The sequence below is a fragment of the Lissotriton helveticus genome, chromosome 9, assembly GCF_964261635.1.
Source record: "Lissotriton helveticus chromosome 9, aLisHel1.1, whole genome shotgun sequence".
NCBI lineage: Eukaryota > Metazoa > Chordata > Amphibia > Caudata > Salamandridae > Lissotriton > Lissotriton helveticus.
The window spans coordinates 1,252,297,110-1,252,322,108 of record NC_136070.1 but is presented as its reverse complement, the minus strand read 5'-3'; positions in this window follow the sequence as shown (position 1 = coordinate 1,252,322,108).

Here is a 24,999-nt window from a genome sequence, read left to right as displayed (position 1 = left end):
TCACTGTAGAATCTTCAAAGGTGATGAGTCTCTCAGTTTGAACCTCTTGGATTGTAGCTAGAGGAGTGCGCCTGCTACATTGTCGGAGTCCACTTGGCCTACTGCTTAGTATCGGCCACATAGTGTGGTTTGATCAGATCGATGGACACAAACCTTTTCTCCTTTTTACCACCAAGGGGTGGCGGTAAAACTGTTCTTGATCTGTGGATTGCTAGGACAGGTACTGGTTGTCTGTAAGAAGGCCCAAATTCCTTCTTGTCCGCGATCTTTTCTCTGACTAGATCACCAAGCTTTGGGATCCAGACACGCCTTGCTGGGACGTTTGTTTTTTCCCCAGTGGTGGTTGGCTTCAGGAACACGTTGCTTTGTTTCGATCTTAGTTCATTTAAGTCCTGTAAAACAGCCAAACGTTCTTTGATATCAAATTTCTTATTTTCCACCACTGTTCCATGACAATCAAGATCCGGAACCAACATTCTTGTCCCAAATAGGAGCTCAAACGGAGTGACACCCCTTAGAGAACTTCTTGGCAAATTATTTAGACTACGTTGGAACCCATTAAGATGTTTTACCCACCCATCACCCGAACCTAATACCCTAGCTGGTATAGACTGCTTATGTCCCGTTTTTTTCTTTCCACAACAGAATTTCCCTCAGGGTGGAATGGAGAAGAGTACCACAATTCAATGCCCAAACTGGCCATGGCCTCTTTGTAAACGCAGGGCCCTAGTCAGAGTGTAGTGTGCCTATTGCGTATGTGCCAATAAAGACTAGCAAATCTTTTATAACAGTTCGAGCGTCAGCCGAGCGCTGAGGCCACAGCCAAAGGAATCTTGATTTAGTGCTTGTGGGACTGCATTCGTCCATGAGGACGCCTGCATGCAGATAGTCTAATGCTGTCTAACAATGGTGTCTGTACTGGGCTGGCTACACTGTAGTCAGGTATCTGGTGGCGTTCTGTTCTGAGATCTCTATTGCAGTTTATGCAGTTAATGAAGAAGATGTGAATATGTGCATTCATCCCTGGCCACCAGTACATATCTTTTAATGCTAATATTGTTTTAGAGATCCCCTGATGTATCAGACCCTCTCCCAGGTGCGCTTTGTAAATCAAAGCTGTCCTACGTTCCTTGTTTGGAATAACCTTATCCCCCACTCCAGGGATTCGAGAAAATGGAACGCTATTCGCATCAATTATATAGGAGTATTTGAATGGAAACTTTTTAGGTAATGCTGCACCGCTGCCTTTGCTTGAAGCATTGACAGCCAGTATTATTTCACTGTCTATTTACATTTTTGAGCGAGTGATTGCAGCTACGGAAGCCATTTGCACGGCCTCCTTCATGGCTTCATCAGCCAATGAATTCCCTTCAACTTGAATGCCATCACGTTGATGACTCAGCGTGTTTATCACGTGAATATTTTGTAGTCCGTTTCGCAACTGAACTACTTGTTCCCAAAGCGTTTTATGCTTGATTGTGCCACCTTTTGCATCTTTGAAACCATTTTGAAGCCAGTTCTGTAAATATTCATTGTAATATTGAACACACTAAAAGGAATCGCACACTATGAGTGTGGGGAATTCGCGATCCGTATTTTCACAGATAACTATTGCCACTTTTTCCTATTGTATTGAGCTGTACCACTGAAAACATTTAGGGGCACATGCATTAAGCCATTTTGCGATTGCAAACAGTGCGAATCACAAAATCCGTCCGCTTGTGATTGCAAAATGGCCATTTCAGATGCGTGTCCTTTTTTTGCAATTCGCAACTAAGGAAATTGCAATTTTTTGTAATTTCCTTAATTGCAAATGCAGTTAGGAAATCCCAAACTGCGATTCCCTTAATGCAATGCTTCATGCATTTGCAAATTGCATTTTTGCAATTTGGAATCTCAAATTACCATCAATTCAAGTTGATGGTAATTTGCAATTCCTTTGAAAATGAATTTTTCAAAGTGCATTGTGGTGCACATACATGCCCTTAGGGCATGTGTGTGCACCACAAGTGCATACCTACCTTTTTTATGGTGTGCATCAGGCTGGCCATTTGGCCCCCTTGCACCCTTCAAATTGCATGCACAATTTGCGAGTACCTATTTGGAACTCACAAATTGCGCATGCAATCTCATTCATTCCTATGGGCCTCTAGGCCCACAGGAATGAATGGGAAGCCATTAGTTAATTGTGAATCACAATTTGCGAGTCACAATTAAGGAATGTGTAGGAATCGCACATTTGTTTGCGATTCCTACATGCAAAAGGAATTACGATTCCTAAATTGTGATTCCTTAAAATTCGCAATTTAGGAAGCACAATTCCTTACTTTGGTGCATGTGGACCTTAATCTTAATAGTGCTAACCCACGATTGTAACTCTGTTGTTTGCTTTAAGTCTGCATCACATCTCTCATTCTTCACCTTAGTGTCAAGTCTGTGTTATAACTTGCTGTATTATAACTTGCTCGCCTTCCTTTTCTTTCCTTTGTCTTTTCACGATTCACACCGGTTCTCGCCCCTCCATGCCGTCTTTTTCTCCCTGTCCTCCCACCTCTCAGACAGCCCATCCCACCTCCCAGGGCTACTTAATGGAGACGATTCAGCGGCAGGCGTGCCGAAGGCAAACACGTCTGCACCTGGACTGCGCCCCGTGGTAGGTAACCCTGGCCCAACGCAAACCCACAGGTACACCACTGCAAACTCTCTTCCCTGGACCCCACACACAACAATAATTGTTGACTCGCATCACCACGCTCCACATTGGGACCCTTCCCCTGCATCCACTGCAGATTCACCACTAACCCACCACTTCATCGAACAGCACTACCCCAACCCAAGACGCCGCCACGGCGCCGGATGAACTCAACTGCCTCCTAATCAATACCAGATCACTCAGCAGATACGCCACTAAAATCTGGGATACCATCTCCACCATCGCCCCTATGTGACCTTCATAACAAAGACTTACCCCACCCCCACATAAGCCCCATACATTGCCTCGGCAACCCCCAGTGAAACACCGAGACCGCATCAACAGACAAGGTTGGCATCATAAAACATAGAATCAATCACCTGCACCATCACCAATGACGAAACCACAGCAACTATGGAACACATGAATTTCCAGCTCCATGCAGAGGCAAAAACCTCCATCAAATGCACCCTTGCATACAGACCACCAGGACCACAAAGTCGCATCAGCAACGCCATTGCTAAATTCATCACCCCTCTCGCCGTCGAGTCCGAACATTACTTCTTCCTGGAGGCCCTAAACTTCCACCTCGACGACTCCACCAACACTAACCCTACTCACCTCCTGGTAAGCCTAGACAACATCGGCCTCAAGCAGATTGTTGCAGCCCCAATACCCAGAGCAGGCCACACGCTAGACCTCATCTTCACTTCCAGCAACCGAATCTGATACGGCCACACATCGCCACCACACACCACCCCCAACCGACAGCACTCCTTACCACAGCTGGACCAAGGTAACCCAGCAACAATGGAATGACGCCTTCAACACCACTTAACCCGACATCACCACTGACTAGAACCAGATAGTAGAGAACTTTAATGCCTGGATCATCAGTGCAGCCAACAAAGTCACCCCCACCAAACAAGCCAAAACTCAAAGACCCACCAAACGAGCCAGCTGGTACTTGCCAGAACTTAGAGCACCAAAATGCGGATTTGAACATCTGGAAAGAAGAAGCAAACCATCAAGAACAAGGACTGAGCTGTCTTCAAATCAACCCTCAACAACTAACACCACCAAATCAAATTAGCAAAAAAGGAAGCTTTGACACGCCATATCGAAACCAGTACATACCAAACCAAGGAAATCTTCACCATCGTCAGAAAGTTCACATGCCCAGCAGCCACAGAAAATGCAATCCCCCCCACTCACAGGAACTCTGCGACTCTCTCGCTGACCACTTCCACAACAAGATAGTAACCATCTACAGAAACTTCGATCCCCAACCATCCAATCTCCTCTACCACCAATCTACCACCATCACCAACCACCCGATCACCACGTGGAAACATCTCAACACACAAAGTACCACCTTGATGAACTACGTCCACTCAGGAGCACCCAGTGACCCATACCTCCGTTTGGTCTTTACCTGTGAAAGCAATGAGATCAGCCACAAGCTCAACACCATCCTCAATGCTCAATAAATACAGCCACTTTTTCTGATAAATGGAAACATATCCCTCCTCTCGAACAGACGCCAGGGAGCTTCAGAATTACCGTCCCATCTCCCTCTTTCCATTCCCCTGGAAGGTCCTGGAGAAGGCCATCAACCTCCAATTAACAGAAAATCTGGAAAGAAAAAATTACTGGACCCATCCCAATCAGTCTTCAGAACCAACCACAGCATCAAGCTAGCCCTGCTCACAGCAACAGATGACATTGTAACCCCTACCTGACAGAGGCGATTCAGCCGCCCTCATCGTCCTGGATCTCTTTGCAGCTTTTGACACCGACTCCCATCACACACTCATCATCGGATTACGACAGATAGGAATCACAGGCGATGTGCTCCGATGGATGGCATCCTTCCTCATTAGATGTACCCAGAGAGTACACCTCCCACCCTTCACCTCGCAATCCAAACACACCACCTGCAAAGTACCTCAACCTTCATCCCCACCCTCTTTAACATCTACATGACACCACTCGCAGACATCGTCAGATCAAATTACATAAACATAATTTCCTAAACAGATGACACTCAGCTCGTCCTCACACTCTCAGCAAACCCCACCCTGATTAAGACAAACTTCCACAACTGCAAGAAGAACGTCACAAGATGGATGAAAGAGAACTGCCTGAAACTCAACATTGACAAAACGCAAGTTCTGACCTTTGGCATACAAACCCCCCTATGGAACTCCTGCGGAGCTCAGAATTGCGCACATGATGAAAAACGATGCCTGCAACCTCTGCATCATACAGGACTGCAAACTCTCCTTGAAACATCAGGTCAACGAGATCGCCTCACCTGCTTCCATATTTTCCACACGCTCAAAAAAAATCCTCAACTGGCTCAGCATCAGCACAAGAGAGACTGACGCAGGCCCTCGTCACCAGCTGGCTCAACCACGGCAAAGCACTCTATGCCGGCACATCCCCTGAACTCATGCAGAGACGCCGGACAATCCAGAATCCAGCAGCCAGAATGATCCTCAACCTGTCCAAGAGGACACAAATCACCAAGCACCTGAAAGACCTCCAATGGCTCCCCGTCCAGAAGAAATGCCAGTTTAAGCTCCTGACACACGCTTACTAAAGTCCTTAACAACCAAGGACCAGAGTAGTCACCACCTGACTTTCCACCAACTCACCAGACACCTCTGCTCCACACACCCCAATCAGACAGCACGTATCTGCCACAGCTGCTCTGAAAGGATGATCCTTCTCCCACCTCACCGCCAAAGTCTGGAACTCTCCACTTCCACCTCCGTACTTGACCCTTGTTGAACAAACTTGAGGAAGTGACTCAAGACATGGCTCTTCAACTGAATGCTGCATTGCAGAGCCTGGATACCCCCCATCCCATCCCATTGGGTGATCAGTCGTGCGCTATAACTACTGCTTGATTGATTGGTTGGTGACAGTTGGTGACAGCTCAGAACTAATATCCTAAACAGAATATTTCTGAGCTCCTTGGAAACTGGGATTACCCATAGGGGACGTTTCTACTGTTAAAAAAAAAATCCTCAGTCTCTATCAATGTAGGAGACAATGAAAACTTGGTTCAGGCAAAGAGTACAAGAAGTGTACGAAGAGTCATGAAGAACTCTACGTATAATAATTTACCTCATAACATCCATATCAATGGTTTGTAATTGAGAATGTAATGGTTTCATCACAATCTTCTGGATTTTCTGGTTCCAGCTGAAGTTAGTTGGTAATATGACAAAAAATTCCACTGTAATTTCATTGTTTACGGTTGGCGGTGAATCATTCGAATTCGATCTAATGGAGGAAAAACAAACTGATTTTCAAAGCGCTTATGAGCAAGCACATTTTTACAGAATATGGAATTTATACAAATGCAGCTGATAAAACAAAATATACTGCTTACGTTGTGAATTCTTTCAAAGGGATCCCACAATGTACAGTCACTAATCATGTTTAATTAATTCTTTTTCTATTCAAGTATATTCAATTAGCAGCATCAATGTAGCAGATTAGAAGAATTTAAAACTAAAAGCATATACTGTCTGGCATGAACAATAGGTAAATCGACACCTACCCTTCGCTATGCATGGTAAATATATAGATGTCTATTCACAAACAGCACTTTGTAGTACATTTATTAGTACTACAAAAGTATGACTCACATACTATAAAATGCTATTTACTAACCTACTTCTGGAGATCTACATCTATGCCTCTCCTATAATTTCTTTGCCGAGTTCTCCACCCAGATTGCACAGATCTCCATAACTGTAGGCATTTGCTTTATTAGTAAATTAAGGTGGAATCTAGGAGAGTGGCTGGAAAATGGGGGAATACTTACTACTAAATGGGACAGGTTTAGGGAGTGGTAAGGAGGAATTTAGAGGTGGCTAAGGAGGGATTTAGAGAGGGACAGACACTGCTAGTCACAAACTGTACGTCTAAAACTACTACAGCCAAAATGGTCCCAAAATAGTCAGCAATGTACTCCAGCTCAGCCCTTGAGTAAGTTTAGCAACATGCATGGCCGACCACAGGAATTGCCACACCTGTTTATAGAAAGTAAAGGGGATACTCTTAGGAAATAATGTTAGAATAAATTAATTTATTTAGGCTTTTAAGAAATGCATTCAAATAATATTTAATGTTCAAAAATGTATTCTTTTAAAAAAAATGTTTTTCTTGTTTTTTGATAAATGAAACAGAAAATTGAGAAAAGGAATCATTAATGCACGGTATGGGCTCAATAGTGGGCAAACAGATGTAATGGTGGGCAGAAGATTTTGCAGCAGATTCTCCAATAAGGAACACATGGTTAAACCAACATCATATGCTCTAATATACGGCAAGGCCAAACCCCCATTGTATGAATTGCGCTGCAACGTTTGCAGCGCTATTCGTGGATGGGCTGTGTTGGACCTGGCCCTTTTGGCAGGTTCACCCCGAAACTTTTTGCTTTTTCCTAGCCTGTTTCTGGAACCTGGGTTGGTGATTTTAGGCCTCTGCGTACTTTTTCACTGTGGTACAGTGTAAAGTGTGTGTGCTCTCTGTGTATGTGTAATGAGTGACCTGCCCTCCCATAGGAATGAATGGGGAATATGTATGCCCATGGTAGTTCCTGATGTGTGGGGAGTGGAGGGTCGAGTTTGATATGTGCGAACTCATGAGAATGAATGATGCATAATGGTGTATGCGGCATGATTGTGTCTAGTCTAGAAGCGCCACTTTTAGAAGTTGGCATATTTGTGTAATTTGTGCCTGCCGTGTGATTGGCTGGTGAGCCTGGCCCAGGAGTGCCTGAGACTGCTTGTGGATTGACTGTCTGGTTTGAGGGTGACAGGGGCTGTGGAGCCCCAGGAGGTTGTCTGGGTCAGCCTGTGGATGAAAGGCAGCATCTGCTGCCAGGGAAGTGGGAGGAGATAGCACCTGATAGTGAAGGGCTGTGCCTGCCTGACCACAATGCTGGCTCCACCTCCCCGCTGGGCGACTGTCACCTCTGTCCCTAATACTGGAAGGACTTCCCTATAACCAGTTCTAGCTGGTTCTCACACTGCCTGCACAAAGACTTCAAAGACTTTTCTCTGTATAAGAAGGGGCTGTGTCCCCTTCCAAAATGTTCTTGTTTTTGGACTTGAATCTGCCAGGGGCGTGCTGCTGCTTGGGCCCAGGGGAATCCCTGGGCCCTGCCCAGCCCCTGGACACCTGATGGACTTTTCCCTGGTTCTTGGGAGCTGCTTGCTCCATCTTTTGATGATCCTGGACTTTGGGAGGGGCTCTAGCGCTTGGGAGCGCTTATTCTTGCCATTAGCGCTGGGAGCGCTTTATTTGCCTTGCAGGTGCCCACCCTGCTTATGGCTGCCCTAGCGAGTGCCCACCTCGCTTATTTGACATTATTTTGTCCCCTGGCAGGTGCCCACCCTGCCAGGGACCTGGTGGCTATTTTTTTTATATTTTAACGCGAGGGAGCCCACCCCTCGATTAATTCTTGCCCCGCCTGCGGTGTCTGAGAAGGGCCGCCGCGACCCGGAAGTGACTCTTGGCCGACCAATAGCGGCGCGGCCAGGACCGGAAGTCCCGCCCCGCAGCCGCGAGGAAGGAAACCCCGCGCTCCGGTGAGGAGAGGTTGCCGAGTGATGGCTGCCCGGGGCTCCCGTGAGCTGGGGAGAGCCCCGGGGCCGCCAGGAACAAGATTCCTAGTGTCGCGGGGCTCCCATGCCCAGGAGGGAGCCCCGGAGAGAGAAATGTCCTGGAGCCTTGCTGCTCCACCCCAAGTTCCGGTCCCGAGATGGGGGACCGGGTGAAGACCAACGCGAAGTGGGCGCATGGTCAACGCGGGGCTCCCATGAGGAGAGAGAGCCCCGCCCAGCGCTACCGCCGCTGAGGAGAGAGCCGCAGACCGCCCCAGAGCCGGTAAGTGTGTGTAGAAGGAGGGGGGGGGGCTTCGGGGCACATTGCCGGTGCCCGCCCCCCCCTCCAGTGGTGCCGAGTCCTTGCGGGGAGCGCCGAGGGGCCCCATTTGTTGTTAGAGCCCACGAGAGGCTCAGGGCCCATTTGTTGCCGAGTCCCCCCGAGAGGGACTCCACCAGTTTTGGGGGCATTCTACTGCAGAGCCACGAGGGCTCCAGGCGGCATCTCCTTGTTTGATGAGCCCAGCGAGGCTCGAGGGCCATTTTGTGTTTAGAGCCACGGAGGCTCTAGGGGGCATACATGATTTACGAGCCCAGCGAGGCTCGAGGGCCATATTAGTTAGAGGGGGCGTTGGGGCACATTGCCGGTGCCCGCCCTCTCCTGCCTGCGAGGGATCTGTTCAGAGCCTCGAGGGCTCCATAGGCCATATTTGTTTAAGAGCCTGTGTGGCTCCAACAGTTGACTATGCGCAGTTTGCTAGCAGTGGCCGCAGTTTGCTCCTGAGGGCTAGTGAGAGCCCTGCCGCAGTTCTGCTTCACAGCTGCCCAGCAATTAGTGGGCAGCTGCACCGTTTAGGTCTTGGGATGTTCACAGGTGCCCAGCAAGTAGTGGGCACCTGCACCGTTTAGGCCCCTGACATTGAGACACAGGGCGTCTTAGCCCCAACAAGGCCAGTTGGCCTAGGGACCGCCACAGGTGGTGGCTTATGTAGGTTTTGCGCAATTGTGTGATTATTCCTGCACCTCTGAATGTTTTTAGGCATCATGTGATTTTTGCGCTATTGTATTGTTCTGACACCTCTAAATGTTTTTAGGCATCATGCGTCTTCCTTTTCCCTGCGCTGCACCTCTGACTGTTTTAGGCATCATGTGTCTTCTTGCGCTGCACCTCTGAATGTGTTTTATTGCATCATGTGCATGTGCTTTGTTCTGAACACCGCTGAATGTGTAGGATTATGCATCATGTGTTTCCCTTGTCTTACACCTCTGAATGTTTTTAGGCATCATGTGTTTTCCTTTACTACTCCTCTGAATGTGTTTCATGCGTCATGGGTAATGTGTTCTTGTTTATACCCCTAAATGTATTTTATTCTTAGGTGGTTGTTCTTTCTAGTACAGGTGGTCTTAGTGAGGTCCTGGTCCCCTGCGTGACATTCTCCTAAGGTGGTTAGGGTTGCGTAGGTGGTACTTACCTGTTACCAGTAGATACTGGTTGTGATTTATAACTGTTATTTTGTTTTATATCTTATTTTCTATGATCTACAAAGTACTATTTCTAAAAGTGTTGATTCTGACAGTGGTCCATGTGGCCCTGTCCTGTACATAATCCCTTATGAATGTTGCCCGTGCCAGTCGGCACAATGTACATGTGTGATTTTTATCTGATGTGTTTTGACAATACAAAAGTTATTTTAATATAACCTTGTGTGGAGTCCCTTTTGTGGTGTGCCTAGGATGTTGTTGCTGTTGTGTGCTGGCGCAAATGCTTTACACATTGCCTCCGAGTTTAGCCTGGCTGCTCGTGCCAAGCTACCAAGGGGGTGAGCAGGGGTTATCTTGGCGTGTGACTTCCTTGCCCTGACTAGAATGGTGGTTTCTGCCTGGCTTTGGCGTCAGCCTTAGCCTACCAGAAATAGCCAGTTCTAACAGGCACCGTCCCCCAGAAGAAGATGTAATTCACTGTTAATGTCAGTGAAAATAGTGTCTGGTAGTTTGTAGTAGGTATTTTGTAAAATGTAAATCAATCAATCAATCATGACATTTGTATAGCGCACTACTCACCCGGAAGGGTCTCAAGGCGCTTGGGGGGAAGGGTCCGCTACTGCTCGAACAACCAGGTCTTGAGTTGTCTCCTGAAGGCGAGATGGTCCTGGGTCAGCCTCCAGCGGTGGCTCTTCGGATGCGTGGTACGGCGGCGAGGGCGAGGCTAGTAGACCGTAGCTGGCGGGTGGGCGTGTAGAAGGTCAGGCGGTCGTTGAGGTACTTGGGGCCCAGGTCGTGGAGAGACTTGTGTGCGTGGGTGAGGAGCCGAAACGTGATCCTCTTGTTGACGGGGAGCCAGTGCAGGTCTCTTAGGTGGCCGGAGATGTGGCTGCGTCGGGGGATGTCCAGGATGAGTCGAGCGGAGGCGTTCTAGATGCGTTGAAGTCTTTTCTGTAGCTTGGCTGTGGTTCCGGCGTAGAGGGTGTTTCCGTAGTCCAGTCGGCTGGTGACGAGTGCCTGGGTGACCGTCTTCCTGGTTTCGGTCGGGATCCATCGGAATATCTTGCGAAGCATGCTTAGGGCATGATGAGGAGACGGCGTTGACTTGTCAGGTCATCGAGAGTGAGGAGTCCAGGATGAAGCCCAGGTTGCGTGCTTGGTCTGTCGGCTTGGGAGTGGTGCCCAGGGCGGGGGGCCACCAGGAGTCGTCCCAGGCGGAGGGCGATGGTCCCAGGATGAGGACTTCCATCTTGTCTGAGTTCAGTTTCAGGCGGCTGTTCTTCATCCACTCGGCGACGTCTTTCATCCCTTCGTGTAGGCTGGTTCTGGCAGTGTCGGGGTCTCTGGTGAGGAAGAGTATCAGTTGGGTGTCATCGGCGTAGGAGATGATGTTGAGGTTGTGTTGGCGTGCGATGGCTGCAAGAGGTCTCATGTAAACGTTGAAGAGGGTGGGGCTGAGTGATGATCCTTGCGGAACGCCGCAGATGACTTCGGTGGCCTCGGATTGGAACGGGGGGAGGCGGACTCTCTGTGTACTTCCGACGAGGAACGAGATGATCCACTCCAGTGCCTTCTCTTGGATGCCGATGTTGCTGAGGCGTTGAACTAGGGTGTGGTGGCAGACAGTGTCGAACGCTGCAGAGAGGTCAATGAGGATGAGTGCCGCTGTTTCCCTGTTATCGAGCAGGGCTCGGATGTCTTCGGTGGCTGCGATGAGGGCGGTCTCGGTGCTGTGGTTGGCTCTGAAACCGGACTGCGAGGGGTCGAGGGATCCGTTCGTTTCGAGGAAGGCGGCAAGCTGTCTGTTGACGATCTTCTCGATGACTATAGCAGGAAAAGGGAGGAGCGAGATGGGGCGGAAGCTTTTGAGGTCGGTGGGGTCCGCTGTTGGTTTCTTCAGTAGGGCGCTGAGCTCGGCATGCTTCCAGCTCTCCGGGAAGGTGGCGGTGTTGAAGGAGGTGTTGATGATGTTCCGGAGTTAGGGTGCGATGGTGGAGTCGGCCTTGTTGAAGACGTGGTGGGGGCAGGGGTCGGTTGGAGATCCGGAGTGGATGGTGTTCATCGTGCGGGTTGTGTCTTCGGTGGTCACCGTGGTCCAGGTGCGGAGGGTGGTGGTGGGGGGCGTTGGTTCGGCGGTTGGGTGCGTGGATGGTGCGCCGAAGCTGTTGCGGATGTCGGCGATCTTGCGGTGGAAGAATGAGGCGAGGGAGTCGCAGAGGTCTTGTGACGGAGTGATGTCGTTGTTGCCGGTGCTGGGGTTGGAGAACTCCTTGATGATGCTGAAGAGTTCCTTGCTGTCGTGGGCGTTGTTGTTCAGTCGTTCCTTCAGTGATTTCTTCTTGGTGGTGCGGTGAAGCTGGTGGTGCTTGCGGGTGGCGTGCTTGAGGGCGGTCATGTTGTCCGTGGTCCGGTCGAGGAGCCAGGTTTTCTCGAGGGTGCGGCAGGTCTTCTTGGAGTCCTTGAGTTCGTCGGTGAACCAGGATGCCTTCTTGCTTCTGGGGGAGCGTTACCATCTTGTACATGGCAGCCCTCCCCATGATTGTCAGAGGGAGTTTTTTCCATCTCTTCACATCTTCCTGAAAGTTCAGAAGTACTCGCCCAATATTATGTTTCCATCTAGCTACGGGGTGAAGGTTGATATAGAGTCCGAAGTAGGTAAACCCCTCTGTAGAAAGCTGCAAACAGCTCGGGTAAGTTTGAGGCTCTACCACCCCACTCAGTGGATGTAGAGTGGACTTATTCCAGTTAATCCTATAGCCTGCGTGGCTGCCAAACTCTTCAAATATCTACAATATTTGGGGGAGCATCTCAACCGGGTGTGTGACATAGAGCAATATGTCATCTGCATACAGTGATATGCGTTCCTCGTCTAAAAGACGGGACCCGTCTACGAAGCCACCAAGTCCCTGACGGGTTCTAACCACACCGGCCAATGGTTCCAGGATGAGGGCAAACAATAGGGGAGACAGAGGACATCCCTGTCTAGTGCCGGTTGGATTGGCCTACTCGCAGAAACGACCCCATTGACTCAGACTCTAGCCTCAGGTTCATTACATGTCAAAAAGTCCACCGACATGGTAAATATACAAAGAGGTAGGGCAGCTGTGATCTAAAAGAAAGCACCTCAAATGGAAAAATTGCATATTGCCCGTGCACAACATTGAATGTCTAAATAATCCATCATTACTTATAATTATCGAAGTTGCGCCGATCCAAGATAGTAATGAAATGATGCATCACTTGAAGGAGACCGCATAGACCTTAAATATGAGGTATGCGATAATTGAGTGTAAGCCACTTGGTAAGCGGTTTTCTACTAACCAATATATCTTTGGCAAGATCGATTTAGATAACAAGCTATTGATCCTGCTTTAGACCTTTATGATATCATTTTGTCCTTGTTCTTAGATTAGCCCAACATACACGCTTGGGTTATAGTTCCTAACACCTGTTTTCTATTCTTGGTATTTTTATTTGTAGTGTCTTCTTTATATTTTGTGGACATTCGATGCCTCTTCACGTCATTGTTTCGTTAAGATGCTCAGTTTTCCAGATTAATTTTCTACAAGAGAACGTGGATATTTTCTAGATTGTGTGGAATTGCGACTTCCTTAATCTTGCCCTCTTTTCGAACTACAACTTGCTCTCAGTTTGAAATAAAACAATAGAGCGCATGGTGAGTGGCCATTTATGTATCTTGCTATTTGGTTCTCACTTTTTGGTGTACATCTTTTTGTGGCAGGCAGTGGATACACACACTTTCTTTGGTATTGGTACTAATATTCTTGGTCATAAGAAAATATCGGCTGCTACCTTTGGGCTTCCAACACATAGGCTCTTCTTTCTTTTGTCTCTTTTTTCTTTTTCTTTTTCCTCTTTTTATTTTGTTCTTCCCTCTTCTCTTCTCTCTATCATCCCTTATGGGGTATTAATATTTGATATCTTCAAATGCTTGTGTTATTCATGGCTTTTAGTATCTAAATGTACATATAAGGAAATCCTTTTTTTATATAAAAAAAATATATTCTTTTTTGCTCAATTGGATGAGTAGGTATCAAGTTTCTTGTGACCATATATATTTGCATATACTATCGATATAGAAATATATATATAAGGAAATCCTTTTTTAAGATTTTTGTGCGACTAAAACAAGTAGGCACTAATTTTCATGCTTCCATATATATTTGCACAACAGTTTAAATTTGGTGATTAGGAGCATGAAGTGTGATTTCGTAATGTCTTTTAATGTTTTGTACATGTAACGTGTCTTTTTATTAAGAGTATATATTGTGTTTGTTAGGTTTTTTGTCTTGTTTAGTCTATTACAGGTGCTTTTTTATACAATCCTGGTGGTCAAGTTTTGAATGTAATTTGTACCTTGTTCTGTTTGTTTTCAGGCCTGACGAAGTTACAACAAGTAACGAAACACGTTGGCTGTTTATGTGTTCGGGGTAAAATTACCTAAATAAAGAAGAAAAAACTCTTGGACTATAAGAATTTGTGTAATTCCTTACTGAGTGCGCCTTCCACCTTTTGCTCATATGGGGCGGTATGACCCACAATCATCTGGGGGTTTCCCCGCCTTAGCAATGACCACCATTGTGGCTACACGGAGGTCCCATGGCAAAATCCCTTGTTGCTTTGACGCCTTGAACATCTTAAGCAGATGTGGTACCAGCAATGTGCTATTTAGTTTAAAAAATTCACTCGGAAGAACGTTAGGACCCGGGGTTTTGCCCGCTTTTTGCTGGCCAATAGCCGCGGTCACTTCTGCTAACGTCAAATCTCCCTCTAGCCTGTCTCTCTCCTCTTGTGAGAGTGAGGGTCGGTCAATTGCATTTAAGTATTGATGTATTTGTGACTCCTCCGTCTGGGGTCTGGCTGCGTATAATGTTGTGGAGTATCTTGCAAAGCCTCCGCTATCGCTTCGGGTGTGATATGAGTGATGGTACTTTCTTTAATAGACATTACCCATTGTGTCTCTAGTTCCTTCCTCCCTAACCATGCAAGTAATTTCCCTGCTCTATCCCCTGTTTTATAAAGCTGATGTTGGGCTGTCAATTGTTGTGCCCTCACCTCGTTGGTCGCAAGCGTTGGATAGTCTTTTAGTTATTTCAATTTGGCGAAGGGTACAGTCGGTTAGTGTGGTAGGGTCACTTCTCTCTAGGCTTAGGAGCTTGTATTCTAAATCTTCAATCCCCTGGGCTTCGTGTTTCTTTTTGTGGGCAATTATATTTTGCACTCTATCACGGAGTATCGTGCTTAAAAATATATTTAATCAAAACATTTTTTATTTGAAATGTTTTAATTAACTTTTTATAAATTAAAAATAAATGTCTTATTTTTTGCTTAACGTTTCAATTCATTATAATTTTATTCATGGTTTTTAGTAATTTTTAAAACATACTAAATAAAAATAAATATTTTATTTTATGTCGAATTATTTTAATAAATTATACATAAATTAACATATGCAAGTTAATTAAATCATAATCAACTTTTGGGATTATTGATACAAATATTTTTAATTGTAGATTATAAACATATATATCATTATTTTACATATTTAAAATTAAAATATTTGTAATCATTATTTTAAAGTTTAATTACCTTTTTTTTACTTTTACCTATACATTACCATAAGGAGATCGCCATCCCAGTGGCAGCGACCTCCACCTACATGTGAACAGTTACCAACAATAACTTTGCACTCATTAATTTGGTTCCACCCCGGCTTCAGTGAGTGGGGACATACAATTTTACACTTTGAAGTAACTTTATTCTTGGAAATGGTGAAAATCCAAAAGCAGGTAAGCTAAGTGTAGGAGTAAATTTACACATGAGTAAATCTACTAGTGTAAACTCCCCTTTGTAAATAGGGCCCATAAAATAGATAATGTGTGAGCTTGTGACTAAAATGCTCATAACTATGAAGATCATTGAACCCTTGTTTTGAATATATACTCGTTACATACATGAATTCATAACAGTGTCTCAGAAAACATTTTTATACTATCATCTTCATTTACACTGGAGGACTTTTCTGCGCTTTTGCATACCAACGAATAGGGTACGGATAGAACACCCCCTGCATCTTTTATAATGGCCATGATGGAGTTTTAGATTTTAAACAAATAACCTTTGCATGAATAATTTTGCCACTATATACACAACTGCCAATTACTCCTATTTTAAAAAGGCTACTGACCACTCACGCACTTAGGGTAGGTAATCAACTAAATCTGACAACCAGAACTTGCCCTGTATATCTTTTAACTATTACTGCTGATACACAAGGCGCAACCAGGAGACAAGAATCACTTATATCAACCCTTCTGCCGAAATAGAGGGGAGAAAATTTGCTTAAAGTGACCGTGCCTCAAAAAGACATGGGGAATAGAGTATGAACAGCTTCATAATTCCCGACCCTACCGATTTTCATGCTGGGCTACCGATTTTTAGTGAATACTACTTCCAATTGGTTTTATATGATATTCCCACAGATATTTAACGCACATGCATCTGTAAATAGAGGCTGACCCATTTTGACATCAGCGGAGACAAAACCGACCTTTGCCCAATCAGATCTGTCTCAGTCGGGTGCCAGACTATCTCTGGCATCAATGGGTCTGAAAGGGGTGAGGCCACTGATGTCTCTGGCTTTTGCTGAGTTGTTGGAGGTACATGCAGAGACAGATTCCCTCCAAAGTCTTCAAGATCTGATGCCACTAAATGGGGGACAGTTATGGTGATGTTGTTAGCAGTGCATTGGAAGAATCAAATGTTAAGGGTAGCCATCCAATGGAAATCAGTGCTGTTTGGTGAACATTGACTCTTGTTCTTTCTAGACTAGAATCCTGACACTTTTGACAGGAAAAGAGAAGAGAGAGATCAGGAAGGAGCCGAAAGAAAAAGCTGCTGACTTGTGGTTTGAAGGAATCTTTGGGTTTCCCAGTTAAGCTGAAAGTGGAGCCGCTGGGGATTAAGTATGAATTCTTGCCAGTGGAGGTAGGTAAAGTCTTTTTGAATAAGAGTCAGCATAACTTTCTTTGATGTGGTGAAGTGCGGTTCTGGTTCCATGTAGTGTTCTATTCGGAGGAGTTTATGATCTGTATGAGGAGGTCAGGAGTACTTCCATGTGAAAGCTAGTTTAAATTGGGTTGTTCCAATGCTTAAGTAATGTTTTTGTTAATCTCTGCTTCCCTGGTTTCTGTGTTGGGCCCACAGTGAGGCAAATCTTTTTTTCCGTTCTAGCTGTACTTGTTCATTTGGATAAGAACCAGACTAAGACCTAGAGCTAATGCATGGGTGGCCTGTGACAATGACAGACTGATTGCTCCAGAGCTCATCGTATCCAGAAACCTATTGATCTCTAGAGGCAGACTGACTGCTGGGACAGATCCGATTGGCCAATCTGAATCTATGACTGTCCGTGTCGTGGATCCTCAGACTGGGCTACACTTTGTTACGGCTACAGCTCAATTTGTATTCAGATCTTGTACTCCATAGGAATGACATTTAAAATCATTATGCGATTGGAATCACTATAAAAATGTAGTCTACTGTCTGAATTAGTAGGGCTGGCAAGTATTCAGTGTCATTATTAAAGAATCTGCTTACTACACCACTAGGGGGAGCGATTTGATGGAGTTTGCCTTGTCACCGCTTAAGTTCCATCATGCTGCACTTTTTAACCATTTGGTAGGAAAAGAGCAGAGATCGATCAATCCTGATCTTATAGTGACAGTAAGAAAGGACATCATTTTATAGTACTCGCCATCTTTTAATTGTCTTGATTTTGCTGGATGTAGGAGTCTATGCACTTTGACATTGCCAAACACTGCCTCAGAAATTGTAGTGTTCCTCAGGACTGCAGTTATGTGCACTGCAATGTAACATGGCAGCGTAAAGTGCTTTGACCTAAACAACAACCTACTTTCATACGGTAGGGAAATCATCCATAAGGGATGAGTACTTAATATATAAAAGTGTGAAATGGTGCACATTAAGGAAAAGTATGTTTCCAGAGTCAACAGTTACAAAACCAGTTTGTCATGGTGTGGGTAATCTCCATTTTCCATGAACAGGCCTTGCTATGATAAAAAGAATAATTTCTGTAACAGTAAAAGTAAGGTCTCCCGTACCTCGCTCTCTGCCCACATCCGCCTTTTAAGGCGCACTTTTCCCGCCCCCTCCAAAGGTGGCAGAAAAATAATCCCTCTGTGGCTCTGCTGGGATGTACAGGGAGGGTCAAGGACATGCCAGCTGGATACCGCTTTGAATTGCTTTTTACCCGTAAAAGGGATGCGTCTCTGGAAGCATGCAATTGTTTTCTCTCACACAGACAACATTAATCTCCAGGCACCCACAGTAGTGTGCGCACATTTATTAGTAGCATGCTACAGTGCAGGTAATTGCAATCTGCAAAGCAGTGTGGAGATTCAAGGTGGCCTCGCTCTCTGGGAATCTTGGTCACTGAGCAGTCTATTTCTTACACCCCTTTGCCTTTCATGAATTATAGGAAGGCCCACTGGAGTTATGTGACTGTGGGGCTGCAGGGCTTTTCGCATGATTGTATATTTGCCGCATTTGCCACATAATCCATCCATCATCTGCCTCATAATCTGCAGAGTTTAACAAAAAAAGTTTCTAGCTCAGTGGAAAAGTTAGAAAAAACACAGCGACATGTTGCCGCGCGGTGGAAAGACCTTCGAAAACATTGACTGGTCACCTTTCTATAACTTATTGCTATATTTGGGTGTTAAACTGGTAGTAATGAGGTACAACTAATGCACAGACAGTGCTATCAAGTTTAAAAATGTCAGAATATATCTATATCTATACTACTATTATAAAGGAAGAACCTTGCACCTTTGAGGCGGGTAAACTCGGGAACCACAGCGCCAATCCACACACCCGATACATCATTGTAATCGTCAGGGTGTGCAGATGGACATAGGCTATATAAAGTATATGCGTTATTTAAAAATTTAACATAAAAAAAAAGTAGTCCCTTCGAAGTAGCGCCGGCCGCGACCTGCATGCTGATGTCAGGAGCGCGGGGAGGAGCGGCGTCCAGGAACGCGAGGCGGAGCGGCGGACATGGCGCGGGGAAGGAACGGTGACGAACGGCCGAATGGCGGTGAGAACCGGCGGACAGGCGGGAGGAGCGGTAAGCAGCGAGGAGCGGCGGAGCGGTGAAATGAGGAGCGCAGGGGAGGAGCGGCGGCTGAGGTAAGGCTCCGGGCAGGCGGGGGTCGGGGCAGGCGGGGGACGGGGAGGGCGGGGGCCCGGGCTGCTTGACAATGTCGGGGCGGGCGGGGGGCCGGGCTGCTGCACAATGTGCTGTGAAATGAGGAGCGCTGGGGAGGAGCGGCGGCTGAGGTAAGGCTTCGGGCAGGCGGGGGTCGGGGCAGGCGGGGGACGGGGCGGGCGGGGGACCGGGCTGGTTGACAATGTTGGGGCGGGCGGGGGGCCGGGCTGCTGCACAATGTCGGGGCGGGGGGGGGGGTCGGGGAAGCCTGATTGCTCCCGGACAAGGTCGGGACGGGCTGCTAGTGCCTGAATAAAGCTGGATTTCCAGCGATATTCACGCATTAAGCCGCTATCGCCGGATATTTTATCGCATTTGAGATAAACGTTGCTAATAGCACATTATCTCAGCGATAAAATCCGGCGATGCGCGGCAATACATTTTTTTTCGCAAAGCTCATTTAGCGATAAATATCGCTAGTTGTTGATTGTATGCCCCTAAGGAACAACACTCTTTGCCCCAAGGAAGAGCGTTCTGGTACATAGATTCCGTTCGTTCGGATCTACTGTCTTAGTCTAGGATTCAACACAATGTAAAACAAAGTACGAATCTGGCAAATAATGTGGCTCAAACTGAGAGCACGTGTAAATAAAATTCTAGACCCCAACAGTAAGTTGCCCTTTAAACACCCCCTTTGCCAGTAAGACAATAAATGGCTTATGTAAACCTACACATATCCACGTCCAAAAAGGCAAAAATCCAGTGAGAAGCCAAGTAGTGCCCATGGACATGCCACGCCCTGTGAGCGAGGTCACTAAACACAGTAACAAATAAACCATATCTTCCACCATTGTTGTTGCCTGAGTTTCCAGCAAATCGACTGCCCGAAAAGATTAGACATCCCAAAAGTGCGAACAGTACAAAATAGATAGGTGGGAAGGCTCACTGTGAACGACACTTAATTACTCAAAACTTAGTTGCCGCAAATTTTTATAACATCTGGCTAAGTTTAAAAGCAGAGAGAAAGTGGGGGAAATCAGAAATGAGACAGAGCTGCAGTGACGGCTAATTTAGACTAGTAACACCATAGGCAATGACTGAGGTACTCATTCATTAAAGTAGCAGACTTGGCTAAGGATAACACGTATGTGTACAGGAGCCGCTGAGCCACTAGGGCACACAATCATGGAGACTGTCACAGAGCGCAGCAAGGATGGGTACAGGATGCAGAAGGCCATAGGAAAGAAATGTGTTAGAGGGAGGTGGAGCGCTTGGAGTCATAATTGAACTTCAAAATTACGATAGACTGGCATCGGGGAACATACCCCATACACATCACTGGCTGCAGGGGCTGTGCGCGCTCAGAGGGTGGTGGGAGGGCTTATAATGTGAAAGGGACTGAAAACGGCAACGGGCCAAAAGAAGACTGCTGCTGGGGAAGTGGGAAAGAAGCGACATCAAAAACATCACTAATAAAGATAAACAAGAAGCGATAACCAAAAATTGAAAACAAGTACAGATGTCAGTTCTAGGACTAATGGCAAGTGACCCCTCGCATGACCGCTGTTAAGACAAAGCAGCCAGGGGCTGGCATTCTTGGGATGCCATGGCTCCTAGGAGGGGGAGGGAAGGGGTGAACAGCTTGGCAACTGTTAAACAAGGAAGGAACACACAGAATGAAAGTTAAAGTACGAAGACGCGGCGTGCAAGCGAGTACTTTGTAAATATAAAGTGTCAAATAAAGCGACCTTCAAAGCAGCTCTAGCCTAGGCGGGGAATGTGAGAAGTTGGCCTGACATATGATGTCCACTATTCTAGTGGGCACCTTGCACCAGTCCTGTGGTTCTGAAAAATCTAGATTCATAATAGTTCTGGACCCGAGAATAAAAACCCCGTCGAAATAGGACGAATTTGGTATCAAAAGACCGAGAATGACGAGTACATCAAGTACATGTATTTTCGGCATATTCGAGTGACGATTTCACCTCGAAATCGTCATTTACCTTCTAAACCCTTAGCTGCATGTTGCCCCTTACATAGGCCTTAATCCAGTTGAATTTGATTCCACAAGGACACATACTCCTTAATCGACTTCTTCCTGACCCCAGTACAAGTTAGAACCATTGCCCCAGGCCGAACTCGTTAGGTCAGTTCCCTCCCAGTGGCCGAGCAAGATAGCATCTAGGCCCAACCAGCCATAAAACCATTTCAGCGCGCACACCTGCCATATCTCGCTCACATCTTTCTCCACTCCTTTTCTTCACTTGCTTTATGATGGGGAGGTGACCGTTTTTATTAGGGGTCCAGCGATATCTGATGAAATGTTGGGCCTTGCCGGATGATTTGTTATGGGCAGCACGACATGAAATATGTACATGTCATCATGACTCTGCTTTTCTTTTGTAATCAGTAACCATAAATGAAATACCACGAATCCAAGGAATGTTTTGCCCAAGGCTGAATGTTATGTATAAGAAGGGAAGCCTAACTTCATGAAAGTGTGCAGTCTCCTGAATATACTCGAATTGTACTTCGAGGACCCTGTCACCTTGGTTGCAGCCAATAAACTAATCTTTGACTTCACCTGGAAGACTCCGAGTTTCTGTAGGTCTGACTCAGGAGAACCCGAGGTCTCTGGGTGTTGATCCCCTGGCACCGCTGGGTTACCGGTTCTGTGCCGGTTCTTAAAAAACCAGTACCTCAATTGGCGCCCAGCGTTTGGGGCGATTCCAGTGGTACCAATCAGCCTGAAGATCGTGAGGAGCTTCGTGTGGAAATTCCGGAGGAGGGCCCACCACCTCATCGACCCCTGCATGTCGACGTGGTCCGAAGGTCTTTACTGCGAGGTTCCCCACTTCCCGACGGCTACAAGGACTGCTGCCCTGGCTATCGCCCTGATGTTGGACCCTTGAAGTTTTCGGTAGAGCGAAACGCTGAGACGAGTCTTCTGGTGAAGCCATCGATATTTTCAGTTAAGTATAAGTGGAGCGTCTCCCAGTCCTTAGTTGGACTTACTTTGTGGTATCTTGGAGATACATAAGGTTTTTATTGGTTCTTGCAAGCACCATAACCGAAGGACTCGTGTTTTCACGAGAAATATCGTAATCGATAAATCCTTTGAAGTTTTGGAACTAGACTAGAGAGCGAGGATGCCTAGTCTTAGACTCGGGAATTGGTTTTGTCTTGGTAGTAACAATAGGGACTCCCGATTGGAGGACTCATGTCCGGTTCCTCCAGTTGGAACTCCGACTTACGAACTATACGCTAAACATGGGGTAGGCCCCATCGTTTACAACGAGGTATGGATTAAATACACTAGGAAAGATGGTGTTTTAAAATGGCCCCAATATGGTAGCTTTGATTCTGAAATCTTAGACAACCTTGAAGTTAAACTCTTCAAAAAGAAAGCCCGGCCGGCGATGTTTGACTCTTTCCGCTTATGGCGCAAAGAAGCCAAACAAAAAGAAATTAAATTAGCTAAGAAAAATAAGAAAGAAGGGGGACTTTCAGTAATGCAAGCTGCCGTGCAGTTTAAAGATAATGAGGAAGAGCAGATAAATGAGCAGTTGCACAGGCAACGTAAAATGGCAATAGATAAATGTTATCCAGTTTTGCCGTCTCTTCAGCAAGGGACAGCAAAAGAGCGTGAAAAAGACCAATTAATGTCGCAATTATTAACTTCGCCACCCCCCTATGCGCAGAATGCCACAGCACCCCCGCAACCTTTAGTTGCACAAGCTGCGCCTCCGGCTCTTCCACAGCACCCACCAGCTGCTCTTCAGCTGGCTCCTACTTCTTCGGTGCAGCCTCCTCCAGGCCCACCGATCACTTCTGTTTCACCTGTGTTTTCTACGATTTTGCCTACAGTGTTTTCTACATCTCCTAATGCCCCCTCTATGATTTTGCCTAGTACCACATCCATTATTCCTGATACCTCTTCTGCCATCTCTACCCCCGCCTTACCTCACCCCGTTTTTTCATCTGCTTATCCTTCAGTTTCACCTTCCATTCGGCATAAAATGGCCAGCACTGTTACTAATCTTCTTTTACCTCTTTTCGGGTCGCCTGCTACGACCCCTAACATAGGAAGAAGACAGTTGCGACGTCAACTGCCTGATTATCAAGAGAGAGATTCCCTGAATAGTTTAGCTCGGAAATGGGTCCTGGATACTGCAAAATATGATGTACAGTCTGTCATGGAAGTCTTCCACCAATGGGAAGCAGCGACACAGAGATATGTGTTCGAACAGATGTGCGTCTTTCTTGGCGAAGATTTAGAAGACAATGATCAAGAATGCATCCCACAAGAGATGTGTCGTGTACGATTTAAATTTGGAGAGGGTATGATTGTAGGTCCCGATGTGGAAAAAGCAGTTGAGATGCTATTTTCATATCGAAGTAAGGGAAGCAGTTCTGGGTCACCACCGGAATCTAGTGCATCTAGTAGGAAAAAGGCACGACAATACCCTATGAGAGAAGTTCCCCCACAATGGAGAGAGGGTGACGCGACAGCTGTCCCACCTGTCCTGCCGCACTTTCACCGCGTATGGGTACATGTCTCATGGAAGCGAGCTGAAGTTTTAGCACTCAAACAAACACTACCAGATCCGCGTAAAAATCCTGCAGGGTACTATAAAGAATTATCGCAAACTGCTGGGTCATGTATAATGAATTTGGCCGATATCGATATGTTATTCGGGAACGTTGTTCCACAGCCGTTATGGGGAAAAATTCGTCATGTAGATCATGACCAGGAATTAGGTGACACGTGGGCTAATATTACTACTGCAGACGCACGACAAGTTGGTGGTGCCAAGCCTGAGCCTTTGATAGCGGAACTACCTGGTAGAATAGTAGATTACATGAAAACGATAATGCCTGCAATACGCGTAAATTGGGATAAGTTATCTGCATGCAAGCAAAAGAAAGAAGAAACTGTGTCAGAATCCTTCACCAGATTTGAAGAAACATTCATTGACCATAGCGGTCAAGATATGACCACAGAAGGTGGTCAGAGATTGTTTGTCGATAAATTTGTGCACAATCTACTTCCAGATTTGTGTAGGAAATTAAAAGATTCGGAAAGTTCTTGGGCAGTCTCATCTTCAGCCCAGATATTAGCTACCGCACAGTACTACGAGAATAGAGACAAAGATGAGAAAGATAAAGTAGAGAAGAAAACTAGAGAACTCAAAACGAAGGTTTTGCTACAGCAAGCCTATCCGCCACGTGGTGGTGGTAATAAAAATAATAATGGTCCGAATCACTACCAGAACACTTTTCAGCAGCCTCAGAGAAACTTGCAAAGATTCGATTACAATCAACACCGCGTAGGTCCCAATCAGTGTTTATACTGCAAACAAGAGGGTCATTATAAATATGACTGTCCTGCCCTACCACAACGTGCAAATGAAATTTCTGGCGTAAGAGGTCGTGGTAGTCAGCAAGCGCCTAGAGGTAGAGGGCGTGGAAACGCCCCTCAGGACACACGTCCCCTTCCACCACAAAACTCTATGAACAGGTTTGACCAGCAAAATAACGTATCTGACAGGACAGCTCAATACTACGTTGACGAGTATTACACAGAAAATGAGCAGTGGGAGAGTAATGATTGCTAGGACAGCCTAAGACAAGGAGAGGGAGTTGTTTCAGTTCCAGTAGATCAGAGTGGACCTTACGTTGAGGTGATCACGTCGGGTGTGTCAGAACCTTTTCTGTTGGATACTGGTGCTACAAAGAGTTCTATTATGCACTCCAAACTCCCTGGCGCACCTTTGTCTGGCGAAATGAACGTTTCCGTAGGTTTTTCTGGCGCCCCGGTTAGAAATCCGATTTCTGACCCTTTATCTCTTTCTGTTGGTCCTTGTGAATTCGAAGCACCCCTTATTTTGACAACAGGTTGTGGTGAAAATTTGCTAGGATTAGATTTGCTAAAAAGATTGTAT